The sequence below is a fragment of the Crinia signifera genome, chromosome 6 (genome assembly GCF_055691185.1).
Source record: "Crinia signifera chromosome 6, ASM5569118v1, whole genome shotgun sequence".
Lineage (NCBI taxonomy): Eukaryota > Metazoa > Chordata > Amphibia > Anura > Myobatrachidae > Crinia > Crinia signifera.
The window spans coordinates 71,445,208-71,468,541 of NC_139222.1; the positions used below are offsets into that span (position 1 = coordinate 71,445,208).

At 44.5% G+C, this 23,334-nt stretch overlaps 1 protein-coding gene across 3 annotated transcripts in view; it reads left to right on the forward strand.

Annotated features, from left to right (window-relative positions):
- The window catches only part of LOC146007712 (heparan-alpha-glucosaminide N-acetyltransferase-like), a 394,310-nt gene that overhangs the window by 175,986 nt on the left and 194,990 nt on the right, over positions 1 to 23,334 (forward strand). The gene's annotated exons all lie outside the window — the stretch shown is intronic.

The following is a 23,334-nucleotide window of genomic DNA, read 5'->3' on the forward strand; positions in this document are numbered from 1 at the left end:
GTGTGTACACACTATTACATAGAGGCATTCCATTACCCATCTTACCCTACTTCAATTCATCTGATCATCTTGGTGTATTTTACCACTCAACTTCTGCTCAGGGCTGGATTAAGGGGGGCTCAGGGGGTTCAGTACCCCTGGGCCACTCTGTGGTCGGCTTTTTTTTTTTTTTAGGTTTTGTGCGTGGGAGAGGGGTAGTTCTGCAGCTTCACCTATCTGCCAATGTGACAATGATTAAGGGTGCTGAGCATCGGGAGCCAAGGCACACTGACTGCACAAGTGTGCAGTGCATTACTGGGAGTTGACTAAGTCCCATGAGACTAAACAAGAGGTCAGTGGTGGAGCTCATCACATGCTTTTCAGGCCCGTGGAGGACAGCAGCAGCAGTGGCCTAGTCATGGGAGGGTTTTAAATCAGAGACAGCGCTGAGCCTGTTGGGTCTCCTACTGAGCAAGGTACAGAGGGACAAAAACAGGCTTTTCATGTGGCATATATATACAGTATTAATCTTGAATTACATAATTCACAGACATATTGCATTGGTGGTGTATCACAGCTGATGGCAGATATATTGGCACATTATGCTATAAATACGAGTAATCCACCTACAGCCCATACACAGACTGCACAGGCCGGCAGTGTTTGACAGCACAACTGGACGGGCACATGTAAATGCCAGCTCAGTTGTGATCTCAGTTACAACTGATCTGGCAGTGTGTATGCAAAACCAAGGTGCCCGATCTGTCTGCAGATATAGTAGATGGTATGTACGATAACGTTGATCGTTAACAATATTTTGGATTTATGCTCTATATCATGGGTCTTCAAACTGTGGCTCTCCAGATGTTGTGGAACTACATGTCCCAGCATGCCCTGAGTTTTGGCATGCTCTTATAGGAAAAAATGTGGCAATGCATGTTGGAACATGTAGTTTCACAACATCTGGAGGGCCATAGTTTGAAGACCCATGCTCTATATCGTTAACTATGAGTGCTCCTGCAGGTCATTGCAATGTCCTTTGTCTGTACATGCAGGATGACAGAGGATATCACTTATGAGAGGCATGGTCTAAAATGCACATTGCCCCTGCTAATAATATACTGGTTTTCTCACTTGCATTATATTATAATTACGGATGCATCTTCTGGGGCCGGTTTGGAAAGTTCTTGTTTTTTTCTTTTTTTCTCTGCAACCTCAAGGTCTGGTGTAAGTTAGGGATGGCCATTGGTGGGTTACCCATCAATTGTTGCCGGCGATATTACCATTGATGGGTAACTTTGATGGTGTGAAACCAACTGCAAGGAAACTATTGGTGGTTTTGCCTACCGATGTGCACCACTGCTTTCAAATACAGTCGGTTGTGGGTCATGTAGAGCCTGGGGGCAGAGCTTTGCAGGAGTGTCGGGGGCACAGCTAAACTCTTCTTTTCGGCACTGTAAAAAAATTCCATTCTTCTGCATAATCTATGGCATAAGTATTCAACAATGGTCATAGCCCATCGATAATTTTGGATCATCGATGGTTGATGGCCAACCCTAATGAAAGTACTCCCAGCATTGGGGTTATCCTAAGTTTTCTAACTGATGGCATTCAGATTTTGCTTATAAACTGTAGGGAGTCTGTCTAGAAATATTCAGTATTAATATGTGCTGATCAAACAAAGGAAAATTTTCTTCAAATTTTCCATTGCAGACTTGATAGAGTGATTGAAAGAGTCATATAGGTAGTTCTAGTGTAATAATATAGCTTTAGGGTGTGTTTATAGTTTGTCAGCAATATTAGGGTTTCCTAATCCAGGACACACATCTCACATTCCTACCATAGTGGACATGCAGAGGTGTGAGGGTGACCGAGCATAATACAGTGGGGTAGATGTACAGTACGAAGCAGTGAAAAGAGTGTAGAAGTGGCCCATTGCAACCAATCAGCTACTTTGTATAGGGGTGCTTGCAGATAACAACCAAGGAATAAAAGTAAGGCCTAATTTGTTCCATGCTTGTTAGCTATCACTTGTTTTGATGTACTGCGGGGGGTGAAGTTCTTAAGGAGACTGCCAGGTGGCTGTGCCAATGTAACTTACTGATGGCACAATTACTTTATGTACATTGTGCTACAGTGCCAGCTGATCAACCTAAAGCCAGAATCTCCTTCACAGGCCACAAGCATTAGATTCTACATGCCAGTTGTATAACCTTCATTACGTGCACATGGGCAGTATGAATAATGTGTCCCTGAGTGCCCATAGACGCGTGTTTAGCAGCATTACAAGGGGAGCTACATGTGTATAAGCCTAGGGCACCTGGATCCTTAAAATGGGCCCTGACTGCACCGGTGGTCACATGAGCAGCTCACATCCCTGATTAAAGCAGATGACTGGACCACCAATCAGGGGGCCCTTGGTAGGTCAGTATAATTTTTATTGTTTATACATAGTAATCAGCTTTAAATAAGGCTCACTGCAGAGTTTTTTCAACCATTTTTTAAACTTATTTATTGATTTTAAGAAAATTGGTCTGCTCGCATTTCCTCATTCTAAGTATGGGAAATGCTGTCTGGTTACTAAAAATTATAGGGTTCGGAGCAGTTTTTCACAACAAATGCTTAAAGGCCCTTTGTGTTGTGGAAACGCCCTTTTTCAGATTATTTTAGTAAAAAATAATTTTAATATATTGGCCCCCAAGGGACTGCAGTATTGTTTTCTAGTCAGGTTTTGAATGGCTACACATTTGGCTAATTTAAATCTCTACTTATTCCATAGTGTGACGTTATGGCTTTTCTTTGCCCTGTATAGAATTCAAGATTATCTCTTGTTAGTTTTCTTTCTTCCTTTTGCCTTCTGTTTCTTTTTTTTTGCTTTTTCTTTTTCTATTTTTTTTTTTTTGCTTTTATTTTCTTTGTGTCTTTTTAAATTTCTTTCTTTGTTTGTCTTTTATTCCCATTTAACAATGATTGCATTTACAATGCAATCCTGGGTGCTAATATTGTGCCCAGATCACATTACATAATGCAATCCTATCTGGTGAATGTATCACCCAGCATATGCAGGGACAACAGGCTGTGAGTGCCACTGTGCATGTACAATCATCATGACTGCCATACACAGGTGCCATTACGAGTGGAGGGTTCCTAGGGAACCTTACCGGAACTACATCTCAAAGGCTACAAAAAGCGAGTGCCAATACAGTGAATACTTCACATAAAAAAACTATGGGGGTCACGGCTGTATGTGGAGAGATTGCGGGCGCCGGACGGCTCCCCGACAGTCGGGATTCCGACAGTCAGTACTCCGACGTCGGAATCCCGACTGCTCCCTCGTGGGGGTCCGCGACCCCCATAGAGGGAGAATAAAATAGGTGGCGAGCGCAGCTCGCCACCGTGCCCGCAGCGTGGCGAGCGCAGCGAGCCCGCAAGGGGCTTCATTGCGCTCCCCACGCTGTGCAGTCGGGATTCCGACGTCGGAATACTGACTGTCGGAATCCCGACTGTCGGGGTATTATACCATACCCGAGATTGCAGCAGGTATCCCCATTCAGTTTACATTTGGGGGACACCCAATATTTGCGACTAGCCCTCAAAAACATAGGCTGCAAATATTGTTTGATAAATGGGCGCCTTTCTCTCTTTTTTGCTTTTTTTTATATTTGCTTTCTTTTATTTCATACTTTAATTTCTTTCATTGGCTTTCTTTAGTTTTCTTTTATTTCTTTGTTTTACATCTTAAATTATTTTGCTTTCTTTCTGTTTCCATTGCTTTTTTAGTTTGCTGTTTTGGTACTTGTTTCTTATCACGGCCACAATCGCGGGCATCGTGTGCCTTAACTTTAAGGCACACGATGCGACGCGATGCCCACGATTTCCCCATAGGCTTCAATGTTAAAAATATTTAACATTGAAGCCTATGCGATGGACCCGATTTGTCGTGTCAAACAAAAACAATATACTCTGAGCGCTAGGGGCAAGTGTTTGAGTGCTGTGTGCAAGTGGCTGCCCTCTGGGAGGGGGGTGCCACCCCAAAAAGATTGCAAATGGAAAAAGGGAAATACCAGTGGGCGCCTTTTGCACACAAATTAAGACAATTTATTAAGTGGACAAATTACATAAAAATTAATAAACAAAATATACACAAAATATTAGGCATGCATAAAATACTTAAAAAGCATGTGCAACAATAAAATGCTGAATGTATGTAGCGTATAATTACCAGGTCCCGGTAGATTATTCTCATATGCGCATATGAGGCCAGGTGCTAGTGTCCTGATTAATAGGGTAAAAATCCCAGCGCTGTGTGGGAGTAGGTGGATGCTTGTAGATTCTCCCAACAAATATTTGTAATCCACAAAGGGTATTCTTTCGCAGGCTTTATAGCACAAGAACAAAGTGCGGAGTAGATGTAATCGACACCTTGAGTCGGTAAGGACGACAGCCAATGTTTTGTGTTACCTTGCTTGTAAGTGCGGGGTCTTCAGCAGGTCCCGAATCGGGTAGGTAAATGCACCAATCCGCCACACGCCTGTCAGTGTCAGTGGCCTCATATGCGCATATGAGAATAATTTACCGGGACCTGGTAATTATACGCTACATACATTCAGCATTTTATTGTTGCACATGCTTTTTAAGTATTTTATGCATGCCAAATATTTTGTGTATATTTTGTTTATTAATTTTTATGTCATTTGTCCACTTAATAAATTGTCTTAATTTGTGTGCAAAAGGCGCCCACTGGTATTTCCCTTTTTCCGATTTGTCGTGTGCCTTAACTTTAAGGCACACGATGCGACGCGATGCCCACGATTTCCCCATAGGCTTCAATGTTAAAATATTTAACATTGAAGCCTATGCGATGGACCCGATTTGTCCATAGGCTTCAATGTTAAATTATTTTAACATTGAAACTGAGTCCATTTAACATAGTAAAAATGGGAAAAGGCAGAATAAGGGCCATTTCTCATTGGCTATGGCCCCGTCATGTGTGTAAAAAATAATGGCCCCCCATTGTGGCCGCCACCCCCACGATTAACGCGAACCCGAAGCGTGGCAAGCGCAGCGAGCCCGCGAGGGGCGGCGGTGCGCGTCCTCCGACCTTTTCATTTCCCTACTATCCACGTCGGCGTGGAGTTGAGAATAGACTAGTTTGGCGAGCGCAGCAAACCACCGAGCCCGAAGCGTGGCGAGCGGACGCTGATACCTGTGAAGCCCGCGAGGGGACGCAGGGATCTGTGAAGGTATCAGCGTCCCCTCGCGGGGCTCGCTGCGCTCGCCACGCTTCGGGCTCGGTGGCTCGCTGCGCTTGCCACACTAATCTATTCTCAACTCCACGCCGACGTGGATAGTAGGGGAATAAAAAGGTCAGAGGACGCGCACCGCCGCCCCTCGCGGGCTCGCTGCGCTCGCCACGCTTCGGGTTCGCGTCAATCGTGGGGGTGGCGGCCACAATGGGGGGCCATTATTTTTTACACACATGACGGGGCCATACCCAATGAGAAATGGCCCATATTGGCCCTTTTACCATTTTTTACTATGTTAAATGGACTCAGTTTCAATTTTAAAAAAATTTAACATTGAAGCCTATGGACACAATGGACCCGATTTCTCCATAGGCTTCAATGTTAAAATAATTTAACATTGAAGCCTATGGACACGATGTACCCGATTTCTCCATAGGCTTCAATGTTAAATTATTTTAACATTGAAGCCTATGGAGAAATCGGGTACATCGCGTGCGTTTTGGTATGCACCCGACGTGACCGACAAGATTTTTTCCGACACGACCACCACGATAGAAATCGTGGTGGCCATGCTAGGAAACAAGTACCGATTTCTTTAATTTTTTCCTTTTTTTATTTATCTTTGTTACTTTATTTTCTGATTTCTTTTTTACTTTCCTTCGCTTTCTTTTTATTTCTTTTGGTTATTTTTTTTTGCTTTCTATAACATTGTTTTATTTTAATTATTTTAATCATTTTTCTTTGTTTATTTTTTTACTTTTTCTTTGTTTCTCTTTGTCTTTTATTTTTAATCTTTAGCTTTTTATTTTTTTAATCGTTGTGTCTTTTCTGTCTCTTTCTCTCTCTCTCTCTCTCTCTCTCTCTCTCTCTCTCTCTCTCTCTCTCTCTCTCTCTTTCTTTCTTTCTTTCTTTCTTTCTCTCTTTCCCTCCCATTTAAAAATGATCACATTTACAATGCAATCCTGGGTGCGAATATCGTGCCCGATCTCACTGCATAATACAATCAAATCGGGTGAAAGTATCACTCGGCACCCACAGCAACAAGGGCTCCAAAAGGAGCCCGTCCGAGCAATATGCTGTGAAGGCTGCTGGAGCTTCTGCGCATGCACAGTAATTGCGACCACTGTACAGAGGAGTACTTTTAAGTGATGGGTTCCTGGGGAACCCTGCTGAAACTATATCTCGCTATCTGTATGCTAAAGACTCTTTAAGCAGTGGATGTCAATGTTGTGAATACTTCGGATTCCTTATATTGGTAAATAAGGCAGCATCACATCCTCCTTAGAAACCTATGGGGAATGCAGCTGGCAACAGCAATGGAGGGATCACAGAAGGTAACCCTTCTTATTATTACATTCAGGGGACACCTAATATTTGTGGCTAGCCCCGTAAAGAGGTGTTTTGGGAGACTTGAAGTCCTAGCATGTGAGGCATTAAAGGGCCTGCTGGTACTTGTAGTTCTACAACATTACAAATAGTTAAATAAAACATGGACACATCAGAATAATAAAAAAAATGATTACATACTACATTCAATCACTCATACTACATTCAATCACTCATACTGACCTATTGATCCACTGAGGGCCCATCCTCTTCTCCATGTAGAATCCAATTATTTGTACGGTACCTGTTGAAGGAAATTAAACATACCAAGGCCTCTGTCAAAGGTTGGTCCACTTCATAGGCTTTAGTCATCCCCGGGACAGGATCTGAGATGTCTGTTTACATTCTTGGCTCCTCCCCTGAAACAGGTTAGTTCCGCCCACCAGCCAATCAGGAGTGGGCGTCAGGAAAAATCATAGGGAATCCCCGTAATTTCTAAAACCAGCACCCGGTTCAAGGTGCTGGTTTTAGAAATTATGGGGATTCCCTATGTTTTTTGTCCCCTGAATTTCTAAAACCAATGAGCCCAGGGCTGGTTATGCACATGTTTTTATTTTAAAATTGACACAATACACACCTGTAGCTGCCTTACGTTCTAAGGTGTTGCTGTCCGGCTCAGTGCCGTTGGTGGTAGGGGTTGGTTGCTGGCTTTTTCAGGCACATTTGCCTCCCCTGGGGCCCTGTGAAAAAAGAAAACAGGGTGCACAGGGATTGCTTGCTGGGCCCAAGTGGCCCTGACACAACAGGCCACCATAGAGGGTTCGAGGGGGGGGGGGGGGGGGGTGCGCCAGAGCCGGCCCTAGGCATAGGCAAACTAGGCAATTGCCTAGGGCGTTTGGAATGCCTAGGGGCATCAGCAGATTCTGCTGATTAAAATGATATGCAGCATGCCTATATTCTATGTGTGAGTGAGGCTGTATCTGCATATGAAATAGTGTATTCATGGAAACCACTGTAACATAGCATTCCGTATGCAGGTACAGCCACAGTTGCACACAGAATATAGGCATGCCACATATCATTTTAAGGTACTTATGTAGTATCTGGGCTGCCGATTTTTTGATTGTATGCCTTAAGTTAAGGCATACAATCAGATGCGATGCGATGCGATATCGCATCGCATCGCATCCGATATCGGATGCGATATCGGATGCGATGACCCGATTTTTCCATAGGAATCAATGTTAAAATGGACTGAGTCCATTTTAACATGGAATTCAATGGGAAAAATGGGTCCTTTTCATACCCCTACTATCCAAGTGGGCATGGAGTTGGATATAAACCTGTGGCGAGCGTAGCGAGCCACCGAGCCCGAAGCGTGGCGAGCGAAGCGAGCCCCGCGAGGGGACGGTATTCGTCCCCTCGCGGGGCTCGCTTCGCTCGCCACGCTTCGGGCTCGGTGGCTCGCTACGCTCGCCACAGGTTTATATCCAACTCCATGCCCACTTGGATAGTAGGGGTATGAAAAGGACCCATTTTTCCCATTGAATTCCATGTTAAAATGGACTCAGTCCATTTTAACATTGATTCCTATGGAAAAATCGGGTCATCGCATCGCATCGCATCGCATCGAATCGCATGGTCGCATGCGATGCGATGCGATCTCCCGATCCGACCCGATTTAGAAATCGGCAGCCCAGATACTACATAAGTACCCATTTTAATCATCGGAAGCTCCTTGTGAGTGCTGGTCATAACAATGCAAATAAGATGAATTTTCAGCAAAAAAGGCACCCAACGTTAGCAGAACTGGCCAGGAGCTGCATGGCCTATTGAGGCAAGATGTATGCGGAAATATCTGTATCCAAGCAGAGGCAGAGGTCACAGTGTTAGCGGATGTGCAAGTGCTATCTGCGGGTGGGTTGCTTGTGCAAAAGTGTTCGGCATATGTGTAAGGGGCATTATGTGTGTCATGTATAAATGCATTAATAATGTGCGACATATGTGTAACAGGCATTATGTGTGTCATGTGTATAAGGGCATTAACAATGTGCAACATATGTGCAAGGGGCATTATGTGTGTCATGTGTATAAGGGCATTAATAATTTGCAACACATGTGAAAGGGACATTATGTGTGTCATTATGTGTATGAAGGGCATTAATAAAGGTTGGCATAATGTGTAAGGGGAATTATGTTTATAAGGACATTAATAATGTGTGTCATGTGTAAGGGGCATTACTGTGTGGTATTATCAGGGGTGCCGAGAGAAAGGGGTAGGGGGTACAAATTACCCAGGCAAAAGTCTGATGGAAGTGCCCAGTGGGGACCCCAGGCCCCCTCCCCTTAAGTGACAGCAGCAGCTGCAGCTCTTCTCCTCTGCCCAGCACACACTGCTTTGTGCTGGTCTACAGTGTGGCCATGGAGGTGCTTAAAATACAATATTTTCTCAGGATTTTTTTTCCAAGGGTATAATGTGAATAATGTGAGGAGTAATGTACATAAGGTAAAGTGGTACTACTGTGTGATGTAACGTGAATAAGGGACACTATAACATGATATAATGTGAATAAAGTTGCACTACTGTGTGGCGTAATTTGAATTGGGGGTACTATTGTGTGGCCATGCCCCTTCCCAGGAAGAACACACCCCTGTTTGGGCTGCGCACCGAATGTGTGCACTGTTTCTATTTAAAATATTGCGGGTAGGAGCACCGAAATGACGACTGCTATGATGAGGGTTGATGGTGCTGGGAAAGGGGAGCAGGGTCAGAGGCGGAACTAGTGGCGGTGCTAGGGGGCACCAGCCAAAATCTTGCCTAGGGCGTCATTTAGGCTAGGGCCGGCTCTGGGGTGCGCTTGCTATCGTTACGCCACTGACAAGACCTACAAAGAGGAGAGCTTGATTGGGATTAATGCTAAATCAGTGTAAGTCAGTTCTTCAGGTGGATCAGAAAACAATAAGCAGTTTGGGCCTAGCTTTTATTCCTGTCCTGAGTCTCCAGGGGTCCTCTGAAATAACTTGCTCATTTTGTTATATATTGCAAGCTGTGGAGTCACAGTTTATTACAGGAATAATGTGGATTTCCACATTGGTATGCCTGCTCTCTGTATATAACTACATCTTTCCAAAGCAAGGCAATTTGCAGAGACTGACATTTAATGGGCATTAGTCTTGTGAGACGCTATGTCCGGAATGGACTATAGGGAGGAGGTAAATATTATTACTGATAATGTATTTACTGTAACATTCAGTTTTCAATTGGTGTTAGTGCATTTCCATTATTCATTTTTCTGTATTAGTCTGAAAGCTCTTGCAATTTTTAATTAACTTTTAATTTTTCCACACGGATTGAAAGAAATGCATGCTGTATTCACTTCATGACTCCAGCCTTGAGATGCTTGTGAAGATAAAGGTTTGCATTATTAAGGAAGTTCAAACAGCACTGAAGAGGATAGGTGCACACTACTGCAGGGCCGGATTTAGGGGTCAGGCTGCCCCTAGGCACAACATTTTGTCCACCACCCCATTAGTTGTGTGGCGTGATGACGTCACATGCATTAGTTTGGACTGGACCTGGAGAGAGGAACAACACACTGGGATCAGACGTGTCGGTCGGCTCAGCTGTCCCTGCCCCTGTATGGTTTTTATACATTTTCTATTTTGTTGTTTTATCAGCTGTGAGACATTTTTTATCTATTAATAAATAGTCACAGATTCCTGACAGATTAGGTTTGCTATGTGTGTGTGGTATAATCTATTGCACAGTAGCAGCCCCATCCACTATTCACTTCTCCGCGCAGAAGTTCTCCCATACATTGTCACGTCATTAAGCCCCACACTCGCCATGGGAAAATTGCTGCCATTCACAGTTCCATGAGGAAGGAGCAGAGCTAAATGATGCAATGCCGCGTTATTTAGCCTTATCCCCTCCGTTTGGAGACACAAATTCTGGGTGCTGCCTGCTTCACTAGGAAGCAGCTGGGATGTGGGATATTCGGCCACTATTTTGTGGTGTGGGACAACCGGAAAAGTTGTCAAGTCTTCCACAACTTCCATGAGAGTAGGGAAATATGCTATAACCATATAACCACAACCGCTGCTATTTCCATTGCTAAAGTGTTTTGTGTCCCAGTATTCCGAACCCATCTTGTTCTACACATATGCATTTAGGGCAGTATACATGATGTGGAAGCCTATAGAGGGCGGGAGTCTCTAAAATCCGCAGCCCTCTTCGCCGGCCACCGCATTTCCAATGACCGCATATTCTCTAAAATATGCGGTCATTAACGCAAGGGACAGCTCTTGCGGTAAGAGCTGTCCCTTGCGATGCGGCGCCGTTGCTGGACTTCCGGGTCTATGACCCGGGAGTCCGTCTGCGCATGCGCAGACTGACGCGCCGGCCGCAGGGCATGCTGGGAGGGATCCGTGACGTCACGGATCCCTCACACACCGCTGCGGTAAGAAGCCCATAGGCTTCTGCAGGGGATCGCCAGCTTTTGCTGGCGATTCCCTCCGCAGCGGTGACACTGCGGAGGGAGGTTAGAGAATACAGAAATGCGGTAAAAACCCCGATAACGGGGTTTTTACTGCATTTCTGTAATAGAGAATCTCGCCCAGAGAGCGCTAAATGCCAGAAACAAGTCAATTGAGTTTGCATTAGCGTTAAACAGTGGATGGCCTGACCTAAAAGTACATAATTACAAATATATCGGTAGCTCTGCGGTCCCAAGCATTCATTCCTCATCCTCTGATACATGAAATAAATATTAATCGATACATACAGTGGGTCTGATTCAGCGATGAAGACAGGTCTATAGTTTCAAGCAGCTACACACAAGGCCTTGCAATCTAATACATACTTCCCCATATGCCACTGCCTGATTGACAGGCATTGTTGTTGAGGGGTGGGGTCAGGGGAGGAATAGGTTTCCTGAAATGGGTGCTTGTTGCTCTTGTTTTCTGGGAGGGAAGAACAAGGGATCTGCGTGTTATCACCAGACTTCCTGGCCTCACAGCCCCCACTTCTGTGGGTCAGCTAAGTAAGCTGGCGTTTAATCATCTGGCCATTTCCATGGAGATCCTTATCTATCTACTGTATCTATCTATCTACAGATGCGGCTGCCATTAGAGCGATTACAACAAGCTGCGTCCACGTGCCACTCGTTTACAGAAGCGTACACATCCATGAAATCCTATAAATCACAGACTTTACTGTGTAGATTATCAGCTGAACCCAGTTGAAAATGGGGAGTAGGTCAGCCGATGCCATGAGCAGTGGTGTAGAGAGGGTGGCTCCAATGGAGCGCAAGGTCAAGGAGGCAAATGCAGCACCATCCACCAGCCAATCAGAGCTTGTGTACTGGCAGCCATGGTGATTGGCAGCTGGGCCGCAAGCTCGATTGCCTCATGAGTTGGTGCCATATTTGAAATGGCCGCTAGAGTGGGAAAAGAGTACACAGCACTCTCCTCCCCTCAGGGAGGGCCAGTGGCAGCAGCAGTAGCTTGGCCCAGGCACAGAACTGTGAGTCCACTGGGGGTTTTATCTGTAAGTGGCCCTATTGGGGGCATTATGTGTAACTTGCCCTGCATGGGCATTATGTATAAGTATCTCTACATCATGCATTAGGTATAAATGGCACTACAGGGGGCATTATGTATAAGTGACAATACAGGAAGCATTAGGTGTGTAAGCAGCACTAGTGAGAGCATGAGGTGTGTAAGCACCACTAGTGGGAGTATTAGGTGTGTAAGGATCACTACAGGGGGCGTTATGTATAATTGACACTAAAGGGGGCATTATGTTTGTAAGTTGCACTAGTGGGGCATTAGGATTGTAATGTGAACTACAAGGGGGAACAATATGTGTGTAAGCAGCACTACTGGGGCTTTATGTGTTTAGGGGACACTGCAAGGAGGCATCATGTGTGGCAGAAAGTGAAATAAGCATTACAGTGTGTGGCATAATGTATAATAAGCATTTCGATGTGTGGCATAGGAGGTTATTCTGGTTGACATGCGCAATTGCCGCAGTGTGCAGGTTTCATAGTCTGTGCATGCTTGCACACCCTTGCGCACAAAAATACGCTTGCAAATGAGCACACCAAATGTAGGCGTGATGTGGCATTTTCTCTGGGAGTGGCTTAACAAGAGGGCAAAAACTGGGGCGTATACAAGGGAGTTGACCACAAGTGCTGGGTGGTGGCTTCACAACCTTGCGTGTACAATTGCAGTGCTCGGGCTGAAAAACCTATGCAAGAAAAAAGTGACTCTCACAGGATAGCAGCTTAGCGGACCAATGTTTGCAACACCAATCAGCATGCACAATAGCTAAAATACATGCACCTGCACACAATACTCACCCATGCACCATACAATTTTCACTCATTAACCAATTAAGCAACCACACTCTACTCAATGCAGGCACATGGTAAGCACACTATTGCACTTAAAACATTTCTACCCTTCAGGCTTCATATGTTTATAAATAAATAAAAAATCTTCTACAAAATACAATGCCACGCTACCGCTCAATCACTCTATTGAGTCCTGTGATCTAATGATTTTGTCTTTACTCTGTGTACTAGGTTCTGGCTTTTGTTCTCAGAATCAGCTTTATTATTTTTAAAAGTGTTCCTGGTTCCAGTCTTATTAAATGCAAAGACACATGTAATCCACTGTAGCACTTGCTCCCTACTGTACAGTATCTCATAGATATGACTTCCACATCGTCTACATTGCTATGAATGGAGATACTGTACAGTAGGGAGCGAATGCTACAGTGGATTACATGTATCTTTGCGTTTAATAAGAACAGAACCAGGAATAAATGTAAAAATAATAAAGCTGATTCTGAGAATAAAAGCCAGAACTTGGTACACAGAGTAAAGACAAAATGACGGAAGGGCCAGTTGGCTATTTGAGGCATCTGCTATTCAAAGCGCAGCAACGATGTATGTGGACACATCTGTATGTGAATAATATTAACCCCTGATCCACTTTTTACATAGTAAATACAAACAAGACACATTGCCTTAATCCACACACACAATTACAGTTATGAAAAAAACGAGCCCAATATTTTATCAACAAAAACTACAATTTTATTCTTTGGTGTTGAGTGACACATCATAATGACATTTTTTACTTTAGTTGGGAAAGTCAGACCTAAAATAAACATTATTAATCTATGTAATAAGTAGAGACAGGATTATATGCAACATAAAAAGCTTGAAATATGCATGAAAAATACTTAAAATATGCACGAAAAGTGTTCAAATATGTTACATTAAATAATAATTTTTAACTTATTTATTTAAAAATCAGCATACAATTAGTTGTAAATAACCCTCAAAAATAGGCCCACAGCATCTGCATATGTCAGTATGCTGGCTGCTACAGCAGACTGCAGCGTCCAAAGCTCTTCTTGCATCAACTACACGGACCCTCATCTCCAGCGCCGATGGATCAAATGTCAGCATAGCGTGTGAGGGGGGCGCAGTGGAAGGCTTCCTCCATGCACCGCATACTTACTGTTATATGGCATTTCCTCCGCGCTGCGTGATGTCACAACCCTTCCGCCCGCCTCCTCTGCTGCAGAAGTCTATCTCTTGGTGTTAAGTCCCAGGCCAGGGGTACGCATAGGTTCAGGAGCTTCGTAATGGCATCCGCCCCAAACTGACTTTTATCAACATGGATTGGCAGCCTAGAGCAGTGTCAGACAAAGGAGGTTATTCTAGTTCACTCACAAAGGCACAATCACTCTCTTATGGACAAAACCATGTGCACTGCAGATGGGACTGATGTAACATGTGCAGAGAGCATGCACTGCGACATAGATATCAATTTGAAGTACAAACCCCTCCCAAATATAACTCTCTCTTGTTACATCAGCCCCACCTGCAGTGCACATGGTTTTGTCCATAAGAGAGTGATTGTGCCTTTGCGAGTGAACTAGAATAACCCCCATAGTGTACATCCAAGGTTCCCCACACTGCGCACATATTGCCCCAGCCTGCACACTCTACCACTACCTGGCCAGCAGCAGCAGGGCAAAGCAGTGCTGTAACTCGCGGGTGGGAAGAGGACGGACCTAAAGTATGCACCATCACTAGATTTTAGGTAAAATATGAATAACCAGTGAGAATGGGCCAAATATGCAAATATGCAAATGCATATAATCCTGTCTCTAGTAATAAGGCTTCTTTGGTAATGGGCAGCCAATTAATAAATTTGCTCAAATAAACACAATCAAAGGACGAACATAATGTCATTAAGTAAATGGTTGAGAATGGTTTGGCTGCGTGCATATGGTTGGAGTTGTGAATGAATTCACCCACAGAGGATGTTCGCATGCACGCACAGTGCCTGATCTTGCAAACAGGGCAATGTGCTTGCGAGCATGTGTGTAGTTTCTGGCCACTCCCATTTGAATAGCGTTGTGAATACTCACATTCACATGTGGTGTGGGTGTGGCTTCGCAGACTGCGTGTTATTGCCGTTCATACGGATGCGTGCAAATGTACGTGCAAACTAATCAACCGGAAAAAGGTCCATAATGTACAATAGCATTTAGTTTCGTGTGGCATAAAGTGTAAAAAGCCTTTTGTGGCAAAATTTGTATTGGGCAGTAGGGTGTGTGGCATAACGTGTAAGTGCCATTACTCTAAAGAGGAAAATTACCCTAAACTAACCTCCTCTCCTGTAACCTAACCCTAACCTACTTTCCTGTAGACTAACTTTAGCCTACATTCCTGTAGCCGAATCCTAACGTGCCCTATTGTAGCCTAAACCTGTCCTCCATTCCTGTAACCGAACCCTAACCTCCCCTCCTGTAGCCTATCTCTAACTTCCCCTCGCATCCCCTCCTATAGCCTATCCCTAACCTCCCTTCTTGTAGCCTAACCATGACATAGTAATTGTCAACACTATAACCACATCCCACGGTCACAGTACCACTAAGTGACATAACGTGGAAGTTGATAGACGCTGCAGTTCAATTTTCTGTTCACTTACTGATTACAGTTGAAAATAATTTGTGTGCAATGTAATATATTACGGCAGGGGTTCCCAAACTTTTTTTAATCACGGCGCCTTAGAGCATCAAAATATTTTCAAGGCACCCCTAGGCCAAATGCTTCTTATCGAGAATTCAGAAAAAAAATCTTAAATAAAGTGCATTGTGTTTATACAGTATGTCACAGTTATCTGGTGAGGGACAGGATTTGCTTCTGTTTGTCCCCATATATTATGACTGGCAGCCACAAGCACTGGTTTTGCCTGTTACATTGACCATAAATAATATGAATTGATCTTGGTCCACCAACCTAAGGCACCCCCTGCAAGTGTCCAGAGCCACCCCAGGGCGCCTAGGCACACAGTTTGGGAACCACTGTATTACGGGATAAAATGTATTGATAACATTTAAAAACCAAAGCTAGGGATGCCAAGTCGTCTGTGTTTTAGCAGTGTGGCTGGTAAAAATAGGACAATATTATTAATAGACCAGTACTTACTAGGCACAGGCTGGCATGGTGTCACAGTAAGGTGGTAGTCGGAGTCCTATAGCGATCATGGCATACTCAGCCAGCAAATGCTGAACTTGCAGTTTTGTGACTGACAAGTGCATTGTCCCTATCCTAGCTTACGCTGTGCGAACATTGTGCTGAATCACTGGTTGCTTAGAAATATTAATCACCATATATATTGACAGCAAGGATATTATGGCTGCGGGAAACATTTTTTCTGTAATTGCATATAAATAATCTGATGTTAATCCAGTGCAATAAACTGTCATGTAGATGAAACTTTACACCAGGGGTTTAGCGCAAGATAATTTCTTAATGGTAGAATATTGACCTGTGTTCCAAGACCTGCAGGATAAACATACGGTTGTGTCTTAGGAAAACTGGATGTTCTATATATTGTACAGAAATGTATATTTTGGTTATAGCTGGCATAGAGTTCAGTGGATTTGCGTTGTGAGTGACCTTGAGTGTATGTTACTCAAGGTCAAACATTTACCAGCTTCACTAGCTTCAATTAGAGATGTGGGCTGATATGTAATTTTGGTAAAAATATTGGTAGTTTTGCATATTTTCTGCAAACCGCACATGTAATAGGGTGCGATTTGCTCTAAAATTCGCACATTTTGGCCTATCTTAAAAATCGCAATTAGCGAATCACATTCAGATATATACCCATAGAAAATAGCAAAATCACAAAGGTAATAGGGCGCGAATTCCAAATTTGCATTTGAAAAATGGGTACTTGTTTCCTAGCACGGCGCCCATCGGGTCCCATAGCATACCTTAACTTAAGGTATGCGATGGGACCCGACCGTCGGGACCCTATTTCGGGCTTTTTTACAGCTTTCCCAACAATTGAAAAATCGGTTCCATCGCATGCCATTATAATGGCATGTGATGCGACTGACCCGATTTAACATTGTATGTCATGTTAAATGCGGGTTTAAAATCGAGTCCATCGCATTCCATTATAATGGCATGTGATGCGACCAATGTGATGGACCTGATTTTACATAGGAACCAATGTTAAATGACCCCCCATACCCGATTTTTGATTGTATACCCACCCTGATGGGTAATTTGTATGTCAACTGCCCCCCCATTGTTAACGCCACCCCACGATGAACGCCAACCCGAAGCGTGGCGAGCGCAGCGGTACGCGTCTTCCGACCTTTTCATACCCCCACTATCCACGTTGGCGTGGAGTGGATTTTATATAGTGTGGCGAGCACAGCGAGCCACCGAGCCCGAAGCATGGCGAGCTGACGCGTAATACTTGTAAAGTAATGCGCGTCCCCTCGCGGGGCTCGCCACGCTTCAGGCTCGGTGGCTCGCTGCGCTCCCCACACTATATAGAATCATCTCCACGCCGACGTGGATAGTGGGGGTATGAAAAGGTCGGAGGATGCGTACCGCCGCCCCTCACGGGCTCGCTGTGCTAGCCACGCTTCGGGTTGCCGTTCATCGTGGGGTGGCGTTAACAATGGGGGGGCATTTGACATATAATTTACCATTAGGGTGGGTATACAATTAAAAAGGGGGTCTGGGGGGCATTTAACATTGGGTCCAATCTAAAATAGGGTCTCAGGGACCATTTTACATGCAATGCGATCTACCCGATTTTTCCGACCCGATGGCTTACAATTATAATTGGTGGCGCCGTGCTAGGAAACAAGTACCGAAAAATGACCTATTATAGCAAATCAAATAAACCAGGTCCAGGCTGGCGGTTTTTACCATACATTTTTCTTTTTTATTATAAAATTTAGTTCAAAATACACAGGTGAACCCTATCATTACCAACAACACCCCTATATATATATATATACCCCACCCTCGTCAATGGCACCTGTGAATGTGTTTGCTATGGAGTGGTTGCAGTCTGGCTTTGAACTCTGGAGGTTATTCTAAATGACTCCCTTGGATCCAACTTCGCTCGGAGCGCTTGTTTTAGCCTACTGCGCATGCGTACCATTTGCAATGCGCATGTGCAGGTTCACTCAACCGTGCATGGACGTAACCCAGTGAACAGAAATACTCTGCCGAGCACACTTGGACACAGTAGGCATAATGTGGGCGTATCATAGGGCGTGGCATCAAAACTGGGCGGTAACCAGAGCATACACATGGGTGGTGACAACAAGTGCTGGGCAGCGGCCTTGCTTGAGTCACCGAGCGCTCAGGTCGTTACACATGAGAAACACTTGCACGAAAAAAGCAAGTCTCACGCCTCGCAGCCCAGATGCCTCAGGACAATCTGCGCGCAATACACACCCATGCAGCATAGATGTTTCTCTCATTTATCAATTAACTAACTACATGGCAGCAACACGGGAAGCACACAATTTAACCATTTACACTTCTCAGCGTTCATATCTCATATATTTCATTGCTTGGTACTTGTGTAGTTTCACGGCGCCGCCGCGCGCCCAGTCTGTCTCTGAAACTTGGCAGCCTGCCAGAGGCTCTGTTTAACTGTGCGCGTGCCGCTCTAGCTCTGCCTGACTGTGCTCGTGCCGCTCTAGCTCTGCCTGACTGTGCTCGTGCCGCTCTAGCTGTAAGCTACGTATTGACAGCTACGTTAACAGCGTAGCGCCGGGCAGCAGCAGCAGTAGCGCGCTGCCCAGGCGCTGACAGGTCACTGTGGGACTTGTAGTTCCCCAGTGAAATAGGCAGTGCCTGGGCACCGCTGACAACGGGGGCATGTAAAAGTGGACACCCCGGGCACCCCCCGGCACACCGCTACCAAAGGGGGAGTCCCCCATGCAGACGCTAAATTTAGACGCAAAAGCGTCTGAAAACCGGACTACCTGCAAGCCGCTAAGAAGGGGGAGTCAGGATTCAGATGATAAAGCGCCTGAAACCCGACTACCTGCTAGCCGCTACGAAGGGGTCGTGTCCCCCATGCAGACGCTAAAACTTAGACGCTTTAGCGTCTGAAACCCGACTACCTGCTTGACGCTAAGAAGCCGGGGGGTTTTTGGACTTAGACGCTAAAGCCTCTGAATTTAGTTGGGACTAGGGGTACATCTAAATTTAGACGCTAAAGCATCTAAATTTAGCTGGGTCTAGAGGTACACTATTTAAACCTGTCCACAGTGGCACTAGTCGACGCAACAGCTGTCGACCTTGTAAATCCCACTATCCACGCCAACCCGAAGCGTGGCGGTACGCGTCCTATGACCTTTTCATACCCCCACTATCCACGTCGGCGTGGAGTTGAGAATAGAAAGTGTGGCGAGCACAGCGGACACCTGTGAAGCCCGCGAGAGGACGCGGATACCTGTGAAGGTATCCGCGTCCCCTTGCGGGGCGCGCTGCGCTCGCCACTTTCTATTCTCAACTCCACGCCGACGTGGATAGTGGTGGTATAAAAAGGTCGTAGGACGCGTACCGCCGCCCCTCGCGGGGCTCTCTTCGCTCGTCACGCTTTAGGTTGGCGTGGATAGTGGGATTTACAAGGTCGACAGCTGTTGCTTCGACTAGTGCCACTGTGGACAGGTTAAAGAGTGTTTTGCACAGTGCATATGGATTCAGACGCTAAAGCGTCTAAATTGTAGCGTCTGCATTTTGGGCACCCCTTTTGATAGCGGTGTCCTGAGTTTAGACGGAATTAGACGCTGATAACGTAGCGCTGCGCTGAGAACAGCTAGAGCGGCACGCGCACACGCTACGCTGGTAACGTAGCTGTGAGAACAGCTAGAGCGGCACGCACCCAGAGTCTGGCAGGCTGCCAAGTTTCAAACAGACTGTGCGCGCAGCGGCGCCGTGAAACTACACAAGTACCCATTGCTTTTACACACAAATGCAGCAGTATACTTAAACCTTAACACACAAGTGCGCTTGTAATGTTAGGACAATAGTACACAAAATGTGTCAACTCTTACACTCTGGGTAATTGGGTAATGATTTGAGCATTACTTCCGTGTAGATTCGTGCTGTGGCGTGTTAAACACCAGCCGAGCCTGTTCATTCGGCCGTCCGAACGCTGGAATTCCGAGTAGACAGGCGAAGATCCATATGAACATTAGCATGCCACTCCTCTTTGTGTGTTGATCCGAGCGATTGACTTCGGTGGCCTTATAGGCGTGCCTTCGCTCCCCGTGTGCAGTCCGTTCGCTCGGCTGCAAGCGAATGTGTAAGCAAATTAATCAACCAGAATAAGGGCCTCTGTCTCTATGATGGTTGGCATTTGCAGGAGCTGCGCAGGAACAGCACCAGATCCATGTCTACTAGGCTCTGTGCTGTACGTATGTACCATGCAAGGGTGGTCCTGGGCTCCATCTCTGATCAAAGGGTGGTGCACCTTTTTAGGTTGAACCACGCAATCTCTTGAGTTTATATGAGCAGGTGAGAGATGATTTGGAGTCTTTTGCTAGTAGCATCTACGCAGTGTCTGGGCTGCAAAAAGTTATGTGTGCCCTGCACTTTTATTGCCACAGGCTCCTTGCAGTCTGTGAGCTCATGGTCACTGGGGATTACACAAGCCACTTCCCCAAGGTGTTAAGTGTTATATGCCATGAAGAAACTGTGGCCTACAGTATATGTATCACATTCCCACATTGTGATTCCGAGTGGCAGGACCTGAAGGTGGCTTTCTATCTACTTTCAGGATACGGGCACCGCACATGAGGGGGTATGTCAACATAAATACACATGGGCATCACTCCGTCAATGTGCAGGTGGTGTGCGATGCTAACCCCAGGATTCTCAATGTGGTTGCAGGTTACGCTGGGTCTTTCCATGATGCCTATATCCTGTGTCACTCAGCCCTCTGGGACCAGTTCCATTGAGGACAAATGCCAGCGGAATGGTTACTGGGTAGGTTACGGGGGGGGGGGAGGGGCAATTGCACATGTTATCAATGCAATTCCGATCTGCGTCCCCGCTGGTCGTTTGGTCACTTTGGAGATTTTATTTGCTGTACTAAAGATTTGTCATCTGCATTGGATTGGGAAACAGATCGTGTTTTTAAACAACATTTCTCTAATATGATGTTAATATCATCACAAATCCGCTACATAATGCCACTATCATTATGGTGCTTTCCTGGATATGCTGCTATTGATAAACAATATACTAATGTTTTTTTTCACCAATATTGTGCTATTATTAGATAATGTATGTTTATGCATATGACTGTGTTATTAATAGTGGACTATTAATGGTCTCAAATTATTAATATGCCAGTTTTATTGCATTGAGAAACTTTTAAAGCTTAAAAATTCACTGATGCAGCTGTGGGACTACTAATAACAGCAGAAGTTCAATTATTTATCTACACATAATTTTATGAAAAATCTGTCAGGACCCACCAAATTGGGCAGGGGGTGCAGGCTTGTCGGTGTCCTCTATATGTATTCCAGGAAGGACCTCAGATGGGATAATGGATTTCAGTTTTTTCTGATATGATGCATAATGTAGCCGGACCCTTGCACCACCACTACCTGTCCTTCTCCATTTTCTTCTTTAACACCCTTTTTATGTCAATGAAGCATTTTTATATGTTAGCTACTTTTCTTTTAAAAGTACTGATTGCATTCACATCCTGGGTAATGGTGACATTTGCCATTTACAGGCTAGAGTGGTGGTCAAAGCCCATCTAGATCCCTTGAGGTGATCCAAGATGAATCAAGTCCTGGTTTGAATCTTCCCGTGGTTCAGAATTCTGATTTTAAATCTTAATTTCGGTTTTTGGAATTAATGGATATTAGTGGTTTTTAAAGATTTTTCTTAGTGTTTATTTTAAAAAAAATTTTTTTTTATTGATTTTAAACCCAATGGAAATCTGATGTCGAATCAAACCACTTGAGGGTGGTTTTCACAAAACCTAAACACATTGATAAATTCTAACTAAAACCAAAACATGGGATCCGGGCTTGCTAACTTCATTAACATTATATTACATTTGTAGTAACTCTTTATTGCTCCATGATTCTAGACAGGTGTAATGCACTAACGCAAATACGTGTTCATTTTGCATTAGGTGTTCGGAATTTGTGTCCATCTCACACAAAATGTATGGTCTGTTCTAGTTGCACTTAAGTGATGCTGTAAAAGGTTTCCTTTAAGTTGAGCAAGTGCGTAAGCTTTTCTAGATAGAGGAAAAGAACCAATTTAGGGCTTGGCTCTCTGGGCGTTATTCTGATTTGGAAGTAAAGCAAATAAAGCAAGTAACTTTGTATCTGGAACAAATCATGTTGCAATTTAAGGCTATACTTCCCCTCCCTCCAAGAAGATTTGGGATACTTCCAGTTTTTCATTTAGTCCCACCTCCCCAGAAGAGTAAGCGACTCTTGCATCCTGGATTGTGTGATAGTCACCAGCGATCTCTGGGTCTGTGAGGGAAGGGGTGGGGCTAATGAATAGACCATTCAGCTCCGCCCACTGTCTTACCTCTACGGAGGTAAATAAGCTTAAGGTATGGCAGCTGGGAGATGTGATTGAAGATATTTTTAATGAGTGTTTGAAAGCGCACTGCTATTATTTCCTGTATTTTATTCTAAGGGTACATGGCCATGCCTCCTGCAATTAGGCCACGCCCACTGAGAAGTACCTGGGCCCAGCCAGGCTCCCTAATTCCCTCGCCAAAGTGGTAAACTCCAAACTAAGCTCAAAGATAAACTGAAATATAGCGCTGTTAGAACTTAGTAACCGACTGAAATCCTCTGTACTGCCACAAATCAAAGTTTCTGCAACATTTGCCAAAATTCTTTTTTCGTAAAGGTTAATTCATAACATAGTAAATGTCATGCATATTAGGAAAACCATTGAATACCACTATAGCAGTGGGTAACCTCATTATTTAATACATCTGTAACAGATTTTAATATTAAAGTGATTAAAGATGTATAAGTCCATTGGAAATGAGAGCCAAGACATTTATCTCATGCATAGTGTACCAGATAAAGGTTCTGCCGATACACATTCGCATCACATTCCATTGATTAATTGAAAGCACACTCCAGTCAAGAACACTGTATATGATGCAATGCCCTCCAAAGGCAGGTTGTGCTGGCCATAGAGGAAGATTCTGGAACATGAAAGGAGTGAATTAAAAGACAACACCGTAATCCATTAATGGCAGCACTAAAGGGAATACTTGCACTGTTATTAAAATAACAAGGTGCTAGAGACCACTTTGATTAATCTAGAGTCTGCTCTCACTGTAATAAGGAGCATTTCTCTTTAATGTACAGTAACTTAAAAGCATGTTCCAGCTATGACACATATCTTGCTTTGTTTGAGACTAGGAT